At 43.7% G+C, this 21312-nt stretch overlaps 1 long non-coding RNA gene across 1 annotated transcript; it reads left to right on the forward strand.

Moving 5' to 3' along the window:
• Positions 1-8673: 8673 nt before the first annotated feature.
• On the forward strand, positions 8674-20719 carry LOC147032740 (uncharacterized). The gene is made up of 3 exons (XR_015055341.1): positions 8674-8774; positions 8986-9028; positions 18829-20719. It is a non-coding gene; the product is annotated as an uncharacterized LOC147032740 (long non-coding RNA).
• Positions 20720-21312: the final 593 nt, after the last annotated feature.

Consider the following 21312-nt stretch of genomic DNA (forward strand, 5'->3'; position numbering starts at 1 on the left):
AGCCTCACTTTCGGGTGCACAGGATTCCTGGGCAAGGGGTGAAAGACCCCCTTACCTGGGCACAGGATGAAAAGTAGTTAGGGGGAAGGGTTAGCTTAGTTAGACCGACTTCATGGGGCAGGGGTAAGTCCTCATGGAGTCCGTGGAATGAATTAGTTAGAGGGATTTAGTGAGCTTTAGGTTGGGAAATAAAATTAAATGATTTATTTGAGGACATGGACAGACTTGTGGATGTGTAGAGGGGACGTAGCTTAGCTACGTAGTGTTAAAAGGAACGTGCTGTAGTTTAAGGGACGACGTGGGAGCACGAGTTAGTTAGGGGATGTAGTTAGAAGGATGGCAGAGTTCAGCGGTATGTGTGTTGAAGAGTTGGTGAGTTGTGAGGTGAGTACTTGTTGAGTGAGTGAGGCCAGCGGGTCTGTGTGAGTGGAGCGAATGGGGAATGCATGGTGCGATGAGTGATTGGGGGGAGGAGTGACTCCCGCCCAAGGGACCCCGGGGTCAGTGTAGAGTGAGTTAGCTGGGTTAGTCAAATTGAAAAATGGAGGTCGTTTTGTTGTTGGTGGGAAAGTAGGCTCGAGACCCATTTGGAGGGGTGCAGGAGCCCTGTTGACGGGCTTGGGAGCGTGGCTGCGAAAGGTGAGTATCGCTGAGTGGGTACCCCGGGCACCAGGCTAGTCGGCCGTGGTAGGCCAAGGGCCCATGGGGGGCCGGGATAGAGTAGTGGGCACGGGTGCGCCTGCTTGGTGCGGGGGCCCGGGGCGCCATTAGCCGCGTGGGCAGTGTTGTGGGCACGGGTGACCCTCGGAAAGGGGCCCGGGAGGCCGGCCTGCCACGTGTGCGTTTCAGGGGAGGTGCCATGGGGGGCACTCCCCGGTGTTAGGGAGCTGGGAGGCTCGGAGGCAGTGTAGTGCCCGGGGGTGCCATAGCGGGAGAATCGGCAGAGGGTCGTGCCTGCCAAAGGGAGCCACGTGTTCCAGCCAGGAGACCGTGTGAGGGCACGGAGAGAAAATTGGGGGGCGAGGCCCAAAATTGTGAGGACACCAACACAGGCGACGGGAATCTGGGTTGTTAGAACCAATAGTTTAAGCGAGAGGCGCTTGTTGAAAGCCCCGGGGTAGTTTAACAGTTAAATGGTTAGGGTAGATTAGGAGATGTACCCCTCCGCACCATCCATCCCCTCGCTGTCGTTGTGGGCCGCTGGACCCACTTGGTTATAGATCGCCGAACTCTGGGGAGGCCATTCTGAGGCTTGAATTGGGCCTCGGCACAGGACGCTAGCTCTCCCTTATTCCCCTCCGGGAAGGGAACGCAGGGGTTGGGAGTAGGCAAGGTGACAGGATAGGTTAGCCGAACAAGGACGATAAAGGGGGTTAGGGGACGATTTATAGTGGGGAAGTAAAAAATAAAAACAACAAAAAAATTAAGTTGGGGCTAAATTGGGGTTTGACAAATTAAGGGAGTGGGTAGGTACAGTGACAGGCAAAGGCGATAGGTGGGAGGGAGACAGGTAGTTAGGTCCGAGCCCGCCTTCCGAGTGGCCAGCACCACCGCACTCCCTCCACCAACCTCCACTGAACGGCAAAGGCTGGCCACTTCATCGGCTGGCCGTGTTTTACTTCAAGGCGGAGGCCGGCCAACTTCATCGGCAGCTGTGTGCTGCAAGGCCTGTGCCGGCCAGTTCATCTGCTGGCTGTTTTTCTTCGAGGCCTGTGCCGGCCAGTTCTTCTGCGGGCTGTGTTTGCCTGCTCACCTTTGCCATGCCATGCCCACTGCCCACGTTCACCAGCCCCGTTCAATTTTTGCTTTGCCCCCCCCTGTTCATTTCCATGTGCGCCAGGATCCGCAAGGCAACAGTTTGCAAGCTGCAAGAACTGCCCTGTTGGCAGCTACAACACGGGCCTGCAGTGGCGGCCCGTGCACCGTGTTTGTATTCATGCATCCATTCGTTGTGCTCATTGCGTGTGCCACTTGAGCTGGCACGGAGACTGCGTTTGTGCAGCCCAAGCACCGTTGTGGTTCACTGCGTTCAGTTCAAAAGGGAAGGCCTTGGACTGCGTGTGAGCAGCCAGCCACGTTCCCTGTCACCTGCATTGTTTTGAGCCAGAGACTGCATGTGGGCAGCCTGGCTCCCTGCTAACTGCTTTCTTTTTGCAGAGTTCAATGATCCTGGGCCATGGTTTAGTGTAAAATTTGTAAGTTAAGGTTAAGATGTACTGTACATATGAGTGCGCCCCCGGCATGTTTGTCTTAGCGCCGGCAATTTTATTTAAGTCGTCCGTGTGAGTGAGTTTGTTTAGATAGTTACGCAGCCCTCAGGTTATTTATTTTGGGGACACGAATACCATGAATGTCGAATACCATGAATGTCGCACTCAGGGATCCGTAGGTAAAATGTACTAGGGGAAAACTACACATGATGGCACACGAAAATTTGACGACTCGGGACGAGTCTGTAAAAAGGGAAGGGGGTAGTGTTGTGGTTACCAGATTCGCAAACCACCATTCAGGTCCCTTAGGTGAGGTATCTCGGTAAGTGCATGTGTAGTTAGGCCCAAACCCGTTGTCTAGTGGGAATACATGTCATTTATACGTGCTGCGACTCTTCAGGATAGCCGTTTTTCTTTTACTATCTTTATTTTGGACCAATCGCCACCATCACAACCACAACAACAACCACCAACCACAACGCCGCTTCACCACAACCGCCATGACCTTTACCGTCACAACTCGCCACCATCGCATCACCGTCATCTCGCGCCACTCATGGGCACCGATGCTGGACTCGTGGAGGGCGCACGTTGAACAACGTGTACAAAACCACGGATTTTCTGCTTCAAAAACGGATCAAAAACGACACACGCCCACTTTTTGCCGTCCAATCGGTGAGCGAGGGGCGATTTGGCCCCGCCTCCAGAACGATCGATATATGCAAATTTGTGGATCAAAAAGCCTTCACGCCCACTTTTTCTCGGGCCAATGGGGAGCGAGGTGAAAGGTCAAAGGGAGGGGGTCAAAGGCGAAGTTACGGGGGGATAAAAGGACGGTGTTCGTCAGTCAGGAGAGTCGCAAACAAGAACGGGTCGGAGAGTCAAGAAGAGGAGAGTCGGAAGCAGAGGGTCAAGACTTCGCGGGCGGTGGAGCTGCTCGTCGTGTGCGGTGGAGTCGGAACGGAGGGGACGGAGCTGTGGAAAGGCGGCGACACCAGACGAGGGGGTGCTCGCGTCGTGCAGGAAGCTGCACCCGAGGGAGGCCGACAGCGCGACCTGGCCGAGGTGGAGACGCTCGTCGCATATAATAAAGATCCTCTATACCCCGAGCATCAGCAACCCCCTCCTGTTTCCCCCCGCGCTGAGATAGTGCGACCAAGGGGGCCCCGTTCCCACCCCCTGCCAGGCACTGTCCACGAGGCCCGCGGGTTGCGGGCCATCGCCGCTCCGCGTCTCATCACCAGACGGGTAGGCCCGACCCGGTCTCGGCCTCAGGCCTACCCCATTCTTGGGGGATTTCTTTTCCTTGGTTTTGGGTATGTGTTGTCGGCGCCGTCTGTGAAGTAGAATTGTATAAGTGTTGCCGTGTGCTCGGTAGTCGGTATTAGCTCTGCACTGTGTTTTCACTTTTATGTTTGCTTTTTGTGTAAATGGAATTGTGTTTTCTTTTTTTGTGTGCATTTGGTGGAATTGTATTTGTGTGCTTCCCGTGTGCCGAGAATAAATGTGCTTTATTGTTGAACTGTTCTCCCGCTTCGCTTCGTCTTTTCCTCCATTGAATCCCCATCTTGCTTCACGTAAAGGGTTGGTAGTGGGCTGAATACGCCCGATAATTAATCGAACCGTCGAGGTCGACGATAACACCGCTCGGTTATTCTGATAGTCGGAACGGGTCGCTTAAGTGGCCCGTGTCCGAAGTCGACCTGCGGCGAGGTGCGATCGCCCGGTCTACCCTCCGCGTGGGTACTTAGGTAGTTCGAATTTGGCGAGCAACCCTATCCCACGCGGGGGCTGATTGGCTCGATCGCGGTGAGACCGAAAGGTCCACCCGTGACTGGTTCCCGGCGTTAGTCCGAGAGGGTCACGACTGGATTGTCCGTCCGGTGGGCGACGTGCCGCGATTCGAGTTACGTGGCCGTTCGCACGCCGGCGGGCGCGAAGACCGCAACAATATATATATATATATATATATATATATATATATATATATATATATATATATATATATATATATATATATGTGTATATGTATGTATATGTATATGTATATATATATATATATATATATATATATATATATATATGTGTGTATATATGTGTATATATATATATATATATATATATATATATATATATATATATATATATATATATATACATATACATATACACATATACAGTGGGGAGAACAAGCATTTGATACACTGCCGATTTTGCAGGTTTTCCCACTTACAAAGCACGTAGAGGTCTGTAATTTTTATCATAGGTACACTTCAACTGTGAAAGACGGAATCTAAAACAAACAACCTGAAAATCACATTGTATGATTTTTAAATAATTAATTTGCATTTTATTGCATGAAACAAGTATTTGATCACCTACCAACCAGTAAAAATTCCGGCTCTCACAGACCTGTTAGTTTTGTCTTTAAGAAGCCCTCCCATTCTCCACTCATTACCTGTATTAACTGCACCAGTTTGAACTCGTTATCTGCATAAAAGAGAGCTGTTCACACTCAATCAATCAGACTCCAACCTCTCCAAAATGGGCAAGACCAGAGAGCTGTCTAAGAACATCAGGGACAAAATTGTAGATTGCCCAAGGCTGGGATGGGCTTCAAGACAATAGGCAAGCAGCTTTGTGAGAAGGCAACAACTGTTGGCGCAATTATTAGAAAATGGAAGAAGTTCAAGATAACAGTCATTCTCCCTCAGTCTGGGGCTCCATGCAAGATCTCACCTCGTGGAGCCTCAATGATCATGAGAGGTGAGGGATCAGCCCAGAACTACACGGCAGGATCTGGTCAATGACCTGAAGAGAGCTGGGACCACAGTATCAAAGAAAATCATAATGAAGACACTACGCCGTCATGGATTAAAATCCTGCAGCGCACGCAAGGTCCCTCTGCTCAAGCCAGCGCATGTCCAGGCCCGTCTGAAGTTTGCCAATGACCATCTGGATGATCCAGAGGAGGAATGGGAGAAGGTCATGTGGTCTGATGAGACCAAAATAGAGCTTTTTGGTTTAAACTCCACTTGCCGTGTTTGGAGGAAGAAGAAGGATGAGTACAACCCCAAGAACACCATCCCAACCGTGAAGCATGGTGGTGGAAACGTCATTCTTTGGGGATGCTTTTCTGCAAAGGGGACAGGACGACTGCACCGTATTGAGGGAAGGATGGATGGGGCCATGTATCGCGAGATCTTGGCCAACAACCTCTTCCCTCAACAAGAGCATTGAAGATGGGGCGTGGCTGGGTCTTCCAGCATGACAATGACCCGAAACACACAGCCAGGGCAACTAAGGAGTGGCTCCGTAAGAAGTATCTCAAGATCCTGGAGTGGCCGAGCCAGTCTCCAGACCTGAACCCAATAGAAAATCTTTGGAGGGAGCTGAAAGTCTGTGTTGCCCAGCGACAGCCCCGAAACCTGAAGGATCTAGAGAAGATCTGTATGGAGGAGTGGGCAAAAATCCCTGCTGCAGTCTGCAAACCTGGTTAAGAACTTCAGGAAACGTCTGATCTCTGTAATTGCAAACAAAGGTTTCTGTACCAAATATGAAGTTCTGTTTTTCTGATGTATCAAATACTTATTTCATGCAACAAAATGCAAATTAATGATTTAAAAATCATACAATGTGATTTTCAGTATTTTTGTTTTAGATTCCGTCTTTCACAGTTGAAGTGTACCTCTGATAAAAACTACAGACCTCTACGTGCTTTGTAAGTGGGAAAACCTGCAAAATCGACAGTGTATCAAATACTTGTTCTCCCCACTGTATATACATATATATATATATATATATATATATATATATATATATATATGTATATGTACATATATATATATATATATATATATATATATACACATAAATATATATATACATATATATATATGTATATGTACATATATATATATATATACACATAAATATATATATATATATATATATATATATATATATATATATATATATATATATATATATATATATATATATATATATATATATATATATATACATATATATATATATATATATATATATATATATATATATATATATATATATATATATATATATATATATACATATACATATATACATACACATACATATATACATATATATATATATATATATATATATATATATATATATATATATACATATACATATATATATATATATATACATATACATATATATACATATATATATATATATATATATACATATATATATACATATATATATATATATATATATATATATACACATATACATATACATATACCGGGCGTAGTGGCGTGCGCCTGTAATCCGGCTACTCGGAGGATTGGCTTGGAGGATCGTTTGAGGACGGGGGCTCTGCACTGGGCAGGGTGTAGAGCAGCCCGGAATCATGGCGAAACCCAAATCCTGATCCCTGTGTCGTAAGAGGCGACCAGCGTTGCGTCAGGAAGGGCATCCGGCGTAAAACCTGTGCCAAATCAGTATGCGGATCATAACGGATGATCCGCTGTGGCGACCCCTAACGGGAGCAGCCGAAAGATGAACAACAACATATATATATACATATATATATATACATATATATACATATATATATATATATGTACATATACATATATACACACACACACACACACACACACACACACACACACACACACACACACACACACACACACACACACACACACACACACACACACACACACACACACACACACACACACACATATACAGGGGTTCACATAATACAGGGGTTCACAGAACTGGTACTCAGGTACTCATGTGCGGTAAAATAAATAAATAAATAAATGCGTACTTCAAAAATGCTCCGAAAGTTCAAAAACGTACCATCACACAGGCTTTTGATGGAAGGTTTTCTCAGCTGGTGGAGGTAAGATTCTTCCATAATAATTCTGATAATTTATATACTGTGATTTCAAAATTAAGTTTATAAATGACAGCATTATATTTTACAAGTTATATTGTACATTTATAACTTGTAAGAAAAAAAAAATCTTATGAGAACACACAGGCAAGGAGGAAGAAGACGAGGTTCAGGAGCGTGCGGAACCAAAAAAGAGCGGCTTGCGAATGTCTCGTCTGGAGTGGATGTTCTGAGAGAGTGCTGCCAGAGGAGTAAGATGCATACTAAACTGAGAGGTGCTTGGGAAAGCAGATGAGCATGCACGAAGCTGACATTTTTTTCCCTGAATACCAAACTATTTCTGCTGGTACTTATTGGAGAATATATATATATATATATATATATATATATATAGATATAGATATAGATATATATATCAGATTGATTACATTTTAATGAAAAGAAGATATCGAGAAGTGTTTTGCAATTTGCCAACACCCTGCCAGGTGCAAATTTTGGGACAGATCATGTCCCAACACTCCTTGTGGCGAAACTACAAGTCAAATTGAGAAAGGTGAAAAAAAGCAAAACCTCCGACTACCTATCACCTTTAAGACGTATCTAAACAATATGCAGTGAGTGGGACGTTCGTTTTCTGATTCATGTTCCGATTCATGTTGAAAATATAACCTTCAATTTAAATAATTTGTTCCTCGATCATCAACTGACGTTTGTAGATCGACGGATGGATTGATGGACGTGAACCAATTGCTTAACCCCACTTTTTGCTTCATATGCACGGGGTAATAAAGGTAAAGAAATCGTTTTTCATAGCTGGACTTGGTTGAAAGAATGCCAGATGAATTGTAACAAGAGGTTGAAGATATTGTAAAACAAGAGGCCAAAAACAACATCCCAAAAGCTAGCAGAAAGAGCAAGGCTAAATGGCTGTCAGAAGAGGAATAAATATTGCAGAAAGAAGAAGAGAGATGAAAACCAAAGGCGCATCAAGAGAGGACATTAAGTAGCTATATGTCGAATTCCAACGACAAGCTAAGAAAGATAAAGAAGTATTTCAAACTGGGATGTATCGAGATATAAAGTGACAAGAGAACTGGAAAACAAGAGATCTTATAAAAAAAAGATCAGAGGGATAACAGGAAAGTTTAGGTCTTGCAATGGGTAGAATGGGTAGTTTAATGGGTAGTTGCAATGGGTAGTTTAGGTCAGAGTAGAAAAGGAAAAGATTGGACAGAAGAAACACAGGTGAAAGAAAGATGGAAGGACTATACCGAAACTCTATGTAAACAAGATAGTGAAATGACGGTAAGGTTCGAAGAAAGAGATTATGAGGAAGAACCAATAGTGATAGAATGTGAGGTTCACAGAGCCTTGAAAGATCTGGCAAATGGAAAAGCACCAGGTGCCAATGAAATTCCAGTATAGCTCCTTAAAGTAGTTGGGGAGGAGGCAATCAAAATTTTAACAGCCATCTGTACACAGATCTGGAGCAGGATTGATTGGCTTAAAAGGTGAAACCAGTCAGTCTACATGCCATTACCAAAGAAAGGTGATACAAGAGAATGTTCAAGTTACCCAACCGTTGCCTTCATTTCACATGCTAGCTCAGAATAGAATACTGTACTTCATTGAGCAGGCAGGTTTCAGAAGAGGAAGAGGTACTAGTAATCAAATTTCAAATATGAGTTAAATCATGGAAAAAGGAACGGAATATACAAGGAAGGTCTATCACTGTTTATTGCAAAGCTTTTGATTGTGTTGATCATGAATTGATATGGATTATGTTGAGGGATATCGGAGAACCTGATATATACTAAAAGAGAGATGTTTCTCTGTCTGTCTGTGTATCTTTGTTGCCATTTTTCTCAGACATGGCCAAACGGATCTTCATGAAACTATCAGAGGTTCATCGGTGAGTGCCGGGGAGTATTTTAGGCAAAAAACAATTCTGAAAATTTATAAGAAAATTTTTTTGAATTTTTGGGAATTTTTTTGTTTTTTTTTAATCGCCTTATAGTGTTGAAGCCTTTGTAGCTACGTGAAAGGTAATATTAAATGATTCCTAACCCCATTCTTTAGTGGGTGTAGGGAAGTGTTTTAGGCCCCCACAAAAAATTTTAAAAAATTAAATTTGATTTCTTCAAAATGCCAACAGGATTAGAACATCACCGGGCAACACCGGGTACCCCTACAAGTATCTGTACTTGTACACTAAACAGGAAGATCCAGTAAGAACAGAATATGGAGAGACAGAATAGTTTGGAATTGGAAAAGCGGTTAGAAAGTGGTGCATTCTCTCCCCTTTACATGTTCGATCTGTGTGGTGAGTACATCATGAGGAAATCTAACTTTGATGACATCGAGGCTGGAGTCAGGATGGGAGGAAGACGTATGAGCAACCTCAGGTATGCTGACGATACCACTCTGTTGGCAGAAAGTAAATAGGACTTGATGAAACCGCTGACAGTGAAGAAGGAAAGTGAAAAAGATGGTCTTCATTTAAACCTAAAAAAAAAAAGACTAAAATCCTGTCAACTGAGAAGATCGATGTGTTCAGATTGGGAGACGATCATGTGGAAATAGTGGAAAGTTTGATATTCTGCGGTTCTGAGATTGAAGTGAGTGGAAAATGTGTAGAATAAATTAATAGACGATTAGCATTGGGGAGAACAGCGAGATGTCGGCAGGATCTTTTTAATGGAATTGCATTCTACAGTGCTTATTTGACTTGTACACTGAATACATCAGGACACAACAGCACAAAACTAGAGGGGCAGCACTCGGTAGAGTGCAAAACCTCCGCAGCCAATACTGCTAGGTCACTCAAGTGAACCTGATATACTATTCATTCAATTTGACATCAACAGTGCTCACAGAGTTATAGTTTGCAACTTTCCCTTTTACTTTTAACTTTTACATACTCAATTAATTCGTCACAACTAAATTCCTTGAGACAGAAATTGATTTTACGTGGGTATATCCACCTGAAGTTCCAAAATCAGCCGCAATTATAATTTTGGCATGTTTTTTGTTGGAAATCACTTATAAATGTAGAAATGCAAAAAAAAATCGAAATTTTGTTGAAAAAAAATTAGCAAAATTTTTTTTTCTCTAACAATTTTTTTTGGGGGGGAGGGGGGGTTGGAAATCACTTAAAACATGTAGAAATGCAAAAAAAAAAAATTCAAATATTTTTTCAAATTGTCCGCCATAGCGGTCATATTGGATTTTGGACCAAGTCCAAAATCTAATGGCATGATCCTTGGACCATACCTAACCCCCCCCCCCACCAAGTTTCGTCGAAATCCGTCGAGGAGTTTTTCCGTAATACTGTTCACAAACAAACAAACAAACAAACAGAAAGGGGTGAAAACAGTAACCTCCATCCATCTTCGATGCCGGAGGTTAATGAGCAGTTGAGAGAGGGAGGAAACACCAACAGCAGAGTTGAAGGCCAAGATAGAGGCATGCTTGGAGAAACGATGTGTGTGGGGAGGAATGGGGGGGGGCAGGATATAATACAGGGGTGGGACAAGATGGATACAGAGGCAAACTCTCAGGAGGAGGGACAGGGGTGTGGTGGGGGGAGGGGGTTGGGTTACCAGCAGAGAAAAGGTCATTGTTTTGGATTGGGGACGATCTGAGATGGTGGTAAACAGCTGTCTTGAAGATCTGGAGCAAAGAATGAGATTGAAGAGAATGTGGAAGTTGGTTCCACAGGCAGTAGAAAAGGGCAATAGTTATGAGTAGAGGTGATCAGTGATCCTACATTTAGGTAGTTTCACCAGAAGGAGGTTGAAAGTGGACCATGTGTACCCTGCAGAAATTTAGAGGTGGGAGGAGAAAGCACAGAAGGAGCAGAGAGTGCAAGACCAGAAAGGAAGCAGTAGAAGACAGAGAGACCGCTGCCCTGTCTGGGATGGTGATAGGCCCATCGACTCAGCATCATCGCGGGAGATTCCAATAAAATTGAAGGCCTTCATGTCCATGGCTTCAAGCTGAGAAAGATGTGAGGCAGCCCAGTGAAGAGAGCAGTACTCCATCAAGCTGCAGGTAAATGCCTGAAAGGTGGATAGGAGTTCTGGTTTGCCAAGGAAGGACTTTGTACAACGGAGGATGCCCAGTCAGTGGCTTGCTTTGGAGAGATAGTGAGAGGGTGAGATTTATCAGGATTGAAAGACATATTCCAAGTGTTTGACCAGCTTTTGATTTTTTTTTTTCAAGGTCTGAAGAGAGGGAAGAGGATGCGGCCTGGCTGTCTGAAGGATGAGGAATGTCATGGCACAAGGTGAAGTCTTCAGCAAATATATAAATGGGATTTTCCAGTCAGAGAGATCATTTATGATGATCAGGAATAGGATGGGGCTCAGAACACTGACTTGGGGCACTCCAGCCTTGACAGGGAGAGGAGATGAAAGGATTCCTTTGAGAGCCACACAATGGCTATGAGAGTTGAGGAAGTCAGTAAGCCATTTGTGGAGTTGGCCATGGACGCCATAGGCAGAGAGTTTGTAGAGCAAGGCAGGATGCCAGACTGTATCAAAAGCACAAGATATGTCCGGAGAGACGACCCTGAACTCATGTCTGACATTGAGGGCTTCCATACATTTTTGAGTGAGTATAAGCAACATGTCCAGGGTGGAGTGACCTGGTTTGAAACCAAATTGGTGATCTGTGATGAGGGTGTTAAGAAAAGGAAGTGTTTCATATCAACCACGATGATGGATTCCATGACCTTGCAGATGATTGGAAGTAAGCTAATAGGTCTTTAGTAAAGGAGATCAGTTTTTGCACATTTTTATGTTGGGCCGTTGGGCCTTCACTTTGGACTCCTCTGTCAAGAGGCTACCACCCTCTGCTCTAACTGCAGTACACCGAGGGATGGGCTTGGATGAACACAATGAGCGCATTCCCCTGTTTACAGGATGAGAATCCCTTGACCACAGGTGATGCTCCACCCCTCAAATATTCCTCGCACATAGGCCTCCTTGTCCACCCTTAGCGCACGTGCAGTTTTACGCCTCAGTTCCCTGAACAGCTCAGCTCCGCCATTTGGCCTGGCCCTGCGACTCTGGTAAATGGTATCCAGTGTCCCTTGAGAGACAAAATTCTTCTTTGCCCTATGGTGAGTTCCAAGACATCCACCGGCAACATCAAGGACGGTGGTCTTGAAGACACTCCACAACTCTTCAGGACCTCCCAAAGCACCCAGACGCCTCAAATCTCCACTCAGCTTGCTCGCGAACTCCTCAGCTTGCTCGCGAACTCCTCAGCTGCTCTCTCATCCTTGAGCTTGCCAACTTCCAGCCTAGGCTGGGATGGTACCATTCTCCAGGATTTAAGGTGCAGCTTTAGAGTTGCTACAACAAGCCGGTGGTCAGTATTGAGGAACTGAGCACTCCGGTAGACCCTGCAGTTCTGGATCATCCTCCAGTGATCATCAACGAGGACATGGTCAATCTCCTTTGCCACACCACCAGCGTTGGAATACCAAGTCCAGTGATGAGCTTGTGGGCGCTGAAACCATGAACCAGCCACCCTAAGTCCATGACTTCTTGCAAAGTGAAGGAACTTTGTGCTATTCTGGTTTATAGTTCCTGACCCATGGGGACCAACACACATCTCATAACCATCCCTGTCAGTTCCAGTCGATGCATTGAAATCCCACAAGACTGGAAGTGTATCTCGTCTGGGGCACTGATCAGCCACAGACTCGAGCTCGGCGTAGAATGTGTCCTTCACGGTGAGATCACTCGCCTCAGTCGGAGTATAAACAGAGACCAGGGAAATGACACCTAAGGAGTGATGAATCCTTCGTCTCATAATACGCTCGTTCACCGGTGTTACCTCAATTATCATTGGAGTCAGCTTATTGGACACAGCTACAGCAACTCATTGGGAATGGCAACAATCAGAGCGACCAGACCGATAGTAGGTGTGACCACCCACCATGATCTCGCCGCAATCCGTTCTCTGATCCTCACAGAGTGCTGCAATACCGATGTCCAAACGCTTGAACTCAGATGATAACAGAGACAGGTGATCATCCTCTCTTAGGGATAGGACATTCCAGGCATCCACCCGAAGGGACTGTCTCAGGTTAACCCAAGGAGACCGCCGTCTGGTGGACAACACCTCAGCACTACTCCGACACACTCCTGCAATCTGACCGGGGAATGTTACCCCGTGGTTTCCCTCTTATCATCAAAGATTTGGGGTCCCGAAGGCTTTGCCCCAATCCCATCATCAGGTGAGCTTCCCTGCGAAGGGAAGCTGCACACGAGGTACTCCCACGGAGTGGGTTTTCAGATTTCCTTGCGTTTTTGTGTTTTGTGGAATGAAGGGTTTTATGGTGGCCGGAGTGCAAATCCTGCCACCAACCTCCTAATAAAATGTAACCATCTGCAGGAGGACATCTGCAGACACAGTTGGGCACTAGATATGGATGGCCGTTGGCTCACAAGGAGCTCCTCCACCCTTTGACAGGTTTTGATTTTCATATATATATATATATACATATTTGGCTGATTCTACGAGAAACAATAAGCTCTCATTTCACGAGTTGCTTCACTCTCGCATATCCAAACATATTTTTAACATAACAATCCAGATCCACATGCAGGATGACTGATTTACAAGGAGCTCAAAACAAAACGTTATTGAAGTCAACGTTTGGAAAATTCAACTGCGGTATTGGGAAAAACACTGTTGTGCAAAATAAAAAAAGCAGTATTCAAGTCTCGGTTGGATACTGAAAGACAATTATAACCAATGAGTTTAGTAAATTGTTTAAGCTCATCCTCTAATCATGAGCAAAATCAAGTCAAAGATGACGTAAATGAAATCAAAGATTATTATTGCTGTTGATGCAAGCTTTGTTCTTCATGATGACGCAGAGTGTGAGTAAAAAGCATCACTGGACTTCTCAACTCACAACAAAATAATCAGTAATATTCGAGATCCAAGTTACCTGTTATTTCAGTTCAGTGAGACAGGATGATTTGCTTCGAAATGGAAAAGAGCTGTTGGAATTTAGAAAGTTTAATTATTCAATTTGGCTGTAAATAAATGCAATAAAATCAAAGTTGTTGAGTTATATTGACTTTCCAAAAGCAATTGAAGGCAAAAACAGTTTTACTTAATGTTGGACTCAGGATAAGGGATACATTATACAGCATTTCTTCATGTTTTTCATCTCTAGTGTTCTCTGAACATAATCAATACAGTGTTTCATATAAACCTCGGGACACCTTTTCGTTCTGCTCCGGGTCTTAGGATTACTGGCAGCATCTAATCTCATATCTAACTTTGTCCCAGGCCCAAAACAAGAATAACCTGGAGATGTAAGTCCCTTGGAATCCCCACTGTTGTAAATCAGCTTCCAGATCCCAATTTCCGAGTAACACCGATTCCACACCCTGAACATGTTCCTGTTCTTATGACTTAATTATTTTGACTTTGAACATGCAAAAATATTTTAGGGTCTGTTTTCTTTCTATATTTAAGGCAGTTCCTCTCCATTTATTAAGAGGGGCTGGTGGGATTATCGAGAGTTACGTGCACTTGCTTCTGAGCTGTCGAGCCGAGGTTCAAATCTTGGCCCAGCTATAAACCATCATCCTGGTGTCTCGCAGGCAAAGTGAGGCATCAATGTGTGTGCTGTTCCTTAGATGGACATAAATCTGGACATCCAGTCTGATAGCATTAGTTGGTAGATGTTAAAGATGTCACGGTGTCCTTCAGGAAGAGTAGGTGGGCTATAATTCCCACCCTGAACATATTACAGATTCCTGTGCCAGCCTAAAGGGGGCACTGCATCAGTGGCACAGCCATGCTCCCAGCAATTATGTAACCAGCAGCCACAGGATGCATACAAAATGAATGAATGAACTACCAACTATTCGACACCTGAATGAATTAGGAATATCCTTTTATGTAGCGGCCTTTGTGACTAATATACAATCTTCTTATTCATGTGCATGCAGTACAAGGCTGTGGGGTAACATCAATAGCTGAGGGCTTGACTGTACCACTGCTGCAATAACCTCCTGTAGGTTCAGGCAGAAATTTGGAATTTGTTCAGGATGCCGACGATAGCTCGCCCTCTCTTTGCGAAGGACACCGTGGGATCTTTAACATCCCAACTAATGCTGGCAGATGGGACGCATGTTTAATGTCCATCCGAGGGACGGCACACACATTGATGAATCACCTGCCTGTGAAACACCTGGATGGCAGTTTTTGGCTGGGTTGGGATTCGAACCCAGGTTAGACAGCTTAGAGGAGAGTGTGATAATATTCAACGAAGAAGTACTGTATGTAAACACGACCTGATTCCATCAACCTGTTTTTATATTAAAGAAGTCTCCATTTATAAACTTCTTATGAACCTGATTTTACTTGTAAAATCATTCATATGTTCCTTTTTGAAATCACATAAATCACATGATTATGGCGAATTTGAATATAACCACAAAATACACTTTGTGAGTTTCCATATCTATTAGAAGTGACAAAGCCTGGTGTTGCCTTTGTGGTTAGGCTGGCTGGCTTGGGATCCTGGGGTCCTGAGTACGAGCCCCGTTGGCTACTGAATTAACACCAGGTGGGGTTGACTCTGCCTGCCATCCTCCTGAGGTTGGTGAAATGAGTACAACTGATCGAGGGGCACAGCATCAGTGGCACAGCTGTGCTCCAAGAAATGATCAGAGTGGTGACCTCTCCAAGATTGTGCCAAATAGCCAAGGCAAAACGGCTTTGGCAGTTCCAATTCTCTGTTCAAGAGTATGGGTCCAAGAAGAAGAACAAGTGACAAACCTTGTCAATCACATTTTGAACAGACTTCAAAATTTGGTTTGTTAAGTTTCTTGTCAATTAATATAAGAAATCCATCAAATTTAATTGGTGTGTTTGTTCATCTATCTATAATTCCAGCAATCTGTGTGTCTGTGTGTCTGCGACCGCTGTTTCTTGACAACCACTGGTCCGATATAATTGAAACTTGCCAGGTATATCGCTGGGGACCCGAGGATGTGCCTTTTCAAGGTTTGATATTAATCGGACAAGTGGTTCCCAAGTTATGGCCATTTATTTACCAACCAATGACAGGACACGGTGCTATGACATCACGATTGACGTCACAATTCTTATTTTTTCTTTTTTTTTTGCACGTACGGCCACGCACGTACGGGCATGCGAGAGCGAAGGAATGGCCTGTGTGGTTGTTGTTTCTGGCACGTGTTGTGAAAGTTTTTTTTTTTTTTTGCACGTATGGCCAAGCACATACGGGCACGTGAGAGTGAAGGAACGGCCTGTGTGGATGTTTCTGGCATGCGGTTTGAAACTTTTTTTTTCCACGTATGGCCACGCACGTACGGCCACGCATGTACGGCCACGCACATACGGGCACGCAAGAGCGAAGGAATGGCCTGTGGGGTTGTTTCTGGCATGCAGTTTGAAACTATTTTTTTGCACGTACGGCCACGCACGTACGGCCACGCATGTACAGCCACGCACATACGGGCACGCAAGAGCGAAGGAATGGCCTGTGAGGTTGTTTCTGGCAAGTGGTTTGGATTTGTTTATTTATTTATTTGCACGTACGGCCACGCATGTACGGGACAAGTGGTTCCCAAGTTATGGCCATTTATTTACAAAACAATGACAGGACACGGTGCTATGACGTCATGATTGACGTCACAATTCTTATTTTTATTTTTTGCACGTACGGCCACGCACGTGCAGGCACGCACGTACGGGCATGCGAGAGCGAAGGAACGGCCTGTGTGGTTGTCGTTTCTGGCACGCGGTTTGAAAGTTTATTATTATTATTATATTTTTTTTTGCACGTACGGGCCCACACTAGTATAGTAAAATGTTGGAAGGTTGAAAGGAGTCCTGAAAACATGATCACAAGTGCTTTTAGCTCAAGAGCTGTTTTTATCAAAAGATGCAATCCACCATCGGGGGATGAAAAGGAGAAAGGCTAAACCAGTTTGAAAGATGAACTTGTGGTGAGTTTTGGAAGAATGCCCAGAATGTGGTTTTTACAACTACAAATACGACTTGCAAGGCAACATGTCATTCACTTCCTGTTCCCCCCCCCCCACCGCCACAGACATAAGTGCACTGTGCGAGCCAATAAATTCCTCCTTTTAAAAGGTAAATTAACACTTAAAGTAATTTTTGAGGCATTTTCAACTCGTTATCTTGTTCGACAAAATCTCTGCCGCACGTTGGTTGATCAGTGGAATTTTCCTGTTGCTAGGTAACAAGCTGGTTGGGTGCCAGTGTTCTCTGGCTCATTGTGACAGATGAATACAATTTTCCATTTGCAGGATACTTTGGAATTTCTCCTTCGCTAAGTAATTCACACGGATGCTTGTAATACGGTAGAATCGGCGTATTTATATCTCTGTTAATCCATATATTTCTTACAGTAATTGAAGGTGATATTCTTGCATCCTAAGCTCTTTCCGTGCTCACGCTCAGGAGTTCCAAACCAGAAAATTTGACGTAGCTATACAACCTAATTGTAAAACACACATACACACACATTTTGGAACTGGCTTCATAAATGGCATGTAGATGACGTTGTGATACCTTCTTCTGACAATCTACCTTCATTTTATTATTTTGTTTAAATTTATATACATATATTTCAGCATTTTCTCCAGGATTTATCGGTAGAGACATCAGCTCGAAGAATATGGGAATTATTGCTGCACGACTCTGTTGTTGGTTGTCTATTTTTCAAAACTTCTGAGGTTACCCCGAATCCCACCTCTTCCTTTCATGTTTGTCAAAATCTTGCATACGTCTCTGCGATTTACTCAGTCAAAAGATCACGTGATATATCCACATGTGAGGTTCTTAGATTATGTGATATATGTGCACGTGATGTACCACCGAGCAGCAAGGTTCAGCAGCACGTCCCCACCTCTCAGGAACACAACCTACATTTTACAGAATATGGCGGAGACTTTAATCGTCCATCTTTCCTGTCTCGGACAGCCCACTAATCAGAATCCTTTCGAACATCTCCAGAGCATCATCAAGGAGTGAAAGGATGTGTGATAGCATAATATGAGTTACATTACTTACTGAATCAACCACACGTTCCTCGTGGACTCCTGGTTCAAATCCCTACCTTCGTGTGTGTGTGTGTGTGTGTGTGTGTGTGTGTGTGTGTGTGTGTGTCTCTCTGTGTGTGTGTGTGATACGGAAAGATATGCCATGGTGAAGCGAGCTGGCTGTTTGCCTGGATGGGAGCTCCATGCAAATTCATTGAGGATCTGATCCCCGGCATTGTGCATAGCGAGCCGCAAACAAAAAGGCCATCGATTCCTTTCTCTGGGCCGATGCGATGTTCCGGCCTGATAAATCGGAAGTGATTTGCTGAGGCCTTATCTCAGGCTGCAGCCAGCCCTGCAGGAGGGAGGAAAGGGGGCTGCCATGCCGTGGTGCTGGTAATTAGTTTCCCGGCAGAATAACGGCCAGCTTTGAATTTGCATCGTACAGTAACACTGCCTTTAGTCAGGCAGCCAGTAGCCTTCACTCCTGCGTCTCTGATTTTAAACTTCTGCCTCATACCTGCTTTACTGTCCTTACATCTCGCCATTTTCTAAGAGGAAGTAGCTTGGATGTGATTGCAATCGAGATAGTTGGATGATAAGGGATGTTAGTTTGTTTGGTTTTTTTTGGTCTTTTCAGCAGGTTCGACATGGGTATTGATCCTGTGGATGGTGACTTCTCCTGGAAAACTACTTCCATTGTGATATACAACTGAAACCATCGCAATTCTATTGATGTGGTGCATTAAACCTTTCTACATTCTCTAAATAATACCCAATTCCACTGAACTGTTCAAATGATTCCTTTGAACCGAAGCACTTTTAAAAAGGTCAACTTTCTCTATCTGCTCCAAAAATGGATGGGAACAATGATACAGACTATACACACGTTTCACTGAATAATCTTCAAAACCTCATCAGAAGAATATGTAAAACTTTCCACCAATAAAGAGTTTGTGAAATGTTATCTTTTTACTTGTAGGGGAAGGTGTACAAAGATGGGAAAATTGGGATTTTTTTTTTCTTTTCTTGAGAAATCACAGCAACCAAAATAAATTTAAATGTTTTAAAGTTAAAGAAGTTTTTACCTTCTTAAGTTTAATTGTTTGAAATTCCATCTTGTTGTGGGAAATAAAAAAAAATTGTACAATTTCCCGTCTTGGACAAAATCCAATCTTGGGTAACATTGGCATACCCAAAGTCAAGCGTTGCTCCTGAAGACATTGTGCAAGCGTTAATCTCAGTTCATGACCTGCTGTATCATGCTATTGATAATCTCTGCCAAGCGATAATATTACTGTCATCCCGGTGTGTCACATGCAGGGAGACTCATCAATGAGTGTGTCATCCCTCAGATGGACGTTAAACTGGGCATCCCATCAGACGGAATTAGTCGGAAGACGTTAAAGATCCTACGGTGTCGCTTGCGAATAGTATGTGAGCTACCACCGACACCATGACCAAATTCAAAAAAATCCTGCTAGAACTCACTGGGGGCACTGCATCAGCGGTACTGTCATGTCTCTTACCAGATGGTGCTACTTGCAACCTTGAACTGCGTACAAAGGAAAGATGATGTCACTGATCAATTATATACAAGTCTATGGAAGCCATCACTCATGACCAGTTAGGAAATTAAAATGTGCTTTCTGGTGGAGAAGCTGGGTTTTAAAAAAAAAATACATAGTCGAGGCTCATGGAAGAGTTAGTACATTGAACTGGATCAGGACTTAACATGATAAAAGGAACAGTAGAGAGGGGAAATACCAACAGCAGAGTTGAAGGCCAAGATAGACGCAGATTTGGGCAAACAATGGGTGTGGGGAGGAATAGGGAGCAGGAGTGGACAAATGGGGGTGGACAAGATTGATATAAAAGGAAACTCTCAGGAGGGAAAAACTGGAAATTTGGAATGATGAGGGATTGGGGTGGGGATGGTTAACGAGGGCAAAATTTGCTATTTGCAACAATGAGATTCCTGGAAAACCTTGGAAACATTTGGACAGTTTTGATGGACAAGTTGGTTGGACAACTCATGTCACTGGTGACGTCACCGAGATCCTGCTCTGCCACGATTGTTTCTAAAAATTGCATAACGATGAGGCTTGTAGCTTGTTGTAATTATGGGGTGAATCCATCACGTGAGGTCACGTAACAGCAAGATTCCTATTACTGTCGGATTAAATTTTCGAATTGTTTGTAATTCCACGATTATTTGCCAACTACTGTCCATATATTTTCAGCGGTGAATTTATCTGATTGTCAAGAGTCATATTTGTTTATCTACATTTACTCGGGTCAGTTTACCAAGTCGCTAGCTAGCTTGCGCTTGCCAAGCTAGCCGTTCCTTATCAAAGGTTTTGAATGGAGTGCTTGCTTGAGTGCTTAAGCTACTTGGCGAGCACTCCACAAGAAGCTTGGTACCTGAACACACACCTGATGAAACAATGCCCATCATTCTTTTATACTAAAGATTTACATCTTTAGTATAAAGCAGGGGTCTCCAACCTTTTTGGGTGGAGGGCCACAAAACCAAAGTGGTGAGGGGCGGAGAGTCGCACCCAGAAAAAAGGACGCTAAATTCCAAAAATATATATATATATATATATATATATATATATATATATATATATATATATATAATTAATATGCGGGAATTTAAACAAAAATTAGTGCTGAATATATTTTTCTTGCCAACGAATATGATAAATGAATAATCATGTTAAAAACACATGTGTCTAATATGAATCAAAATCATAATAAAAATTACAGAACGCTTTGATCATTGACCCTGACAAATTGGCAGTATCGCGGGCCGCATTGTAATGTAAACTTAATATGATACCGCAGGCCGCATAAATCCATATAAGGGGCCGCATGTGGCCCGCGGGCCGCAGGTTGGAGACCCCTGGTATAAAGGAAGTTTTCAAGCTGAATGAAACGCAGCACAAAGAGTGAATCCTCTTTCAAGACCAGCAGATCTTTGAAATATCTTTCTCATCTTCGGAATTCGAGACAAGATGCTACGGGTTAGAATAGTGCAAGACACATCGACATTTATGATATTTTACAAAATATAACAATCAATGATAAGTAAAGGAGGGTGTGTGTGTGTGTATGTGTG

This window comes from Eptatretus burgeri, chromosome 2, assembly GCF_056783735.1.
Source record: "Eptatretus burgeri isolate ZD-2024b chromosome 2, Ebu_testis_v1, whole genome shotgun sequence".
NCBI classification, from domain to species: Eukaryota; Metazoa; Chordata; class Myxini; order Myxiniformes; family Myxinidae; genus Eptatretus; species Eptatretus burgeri.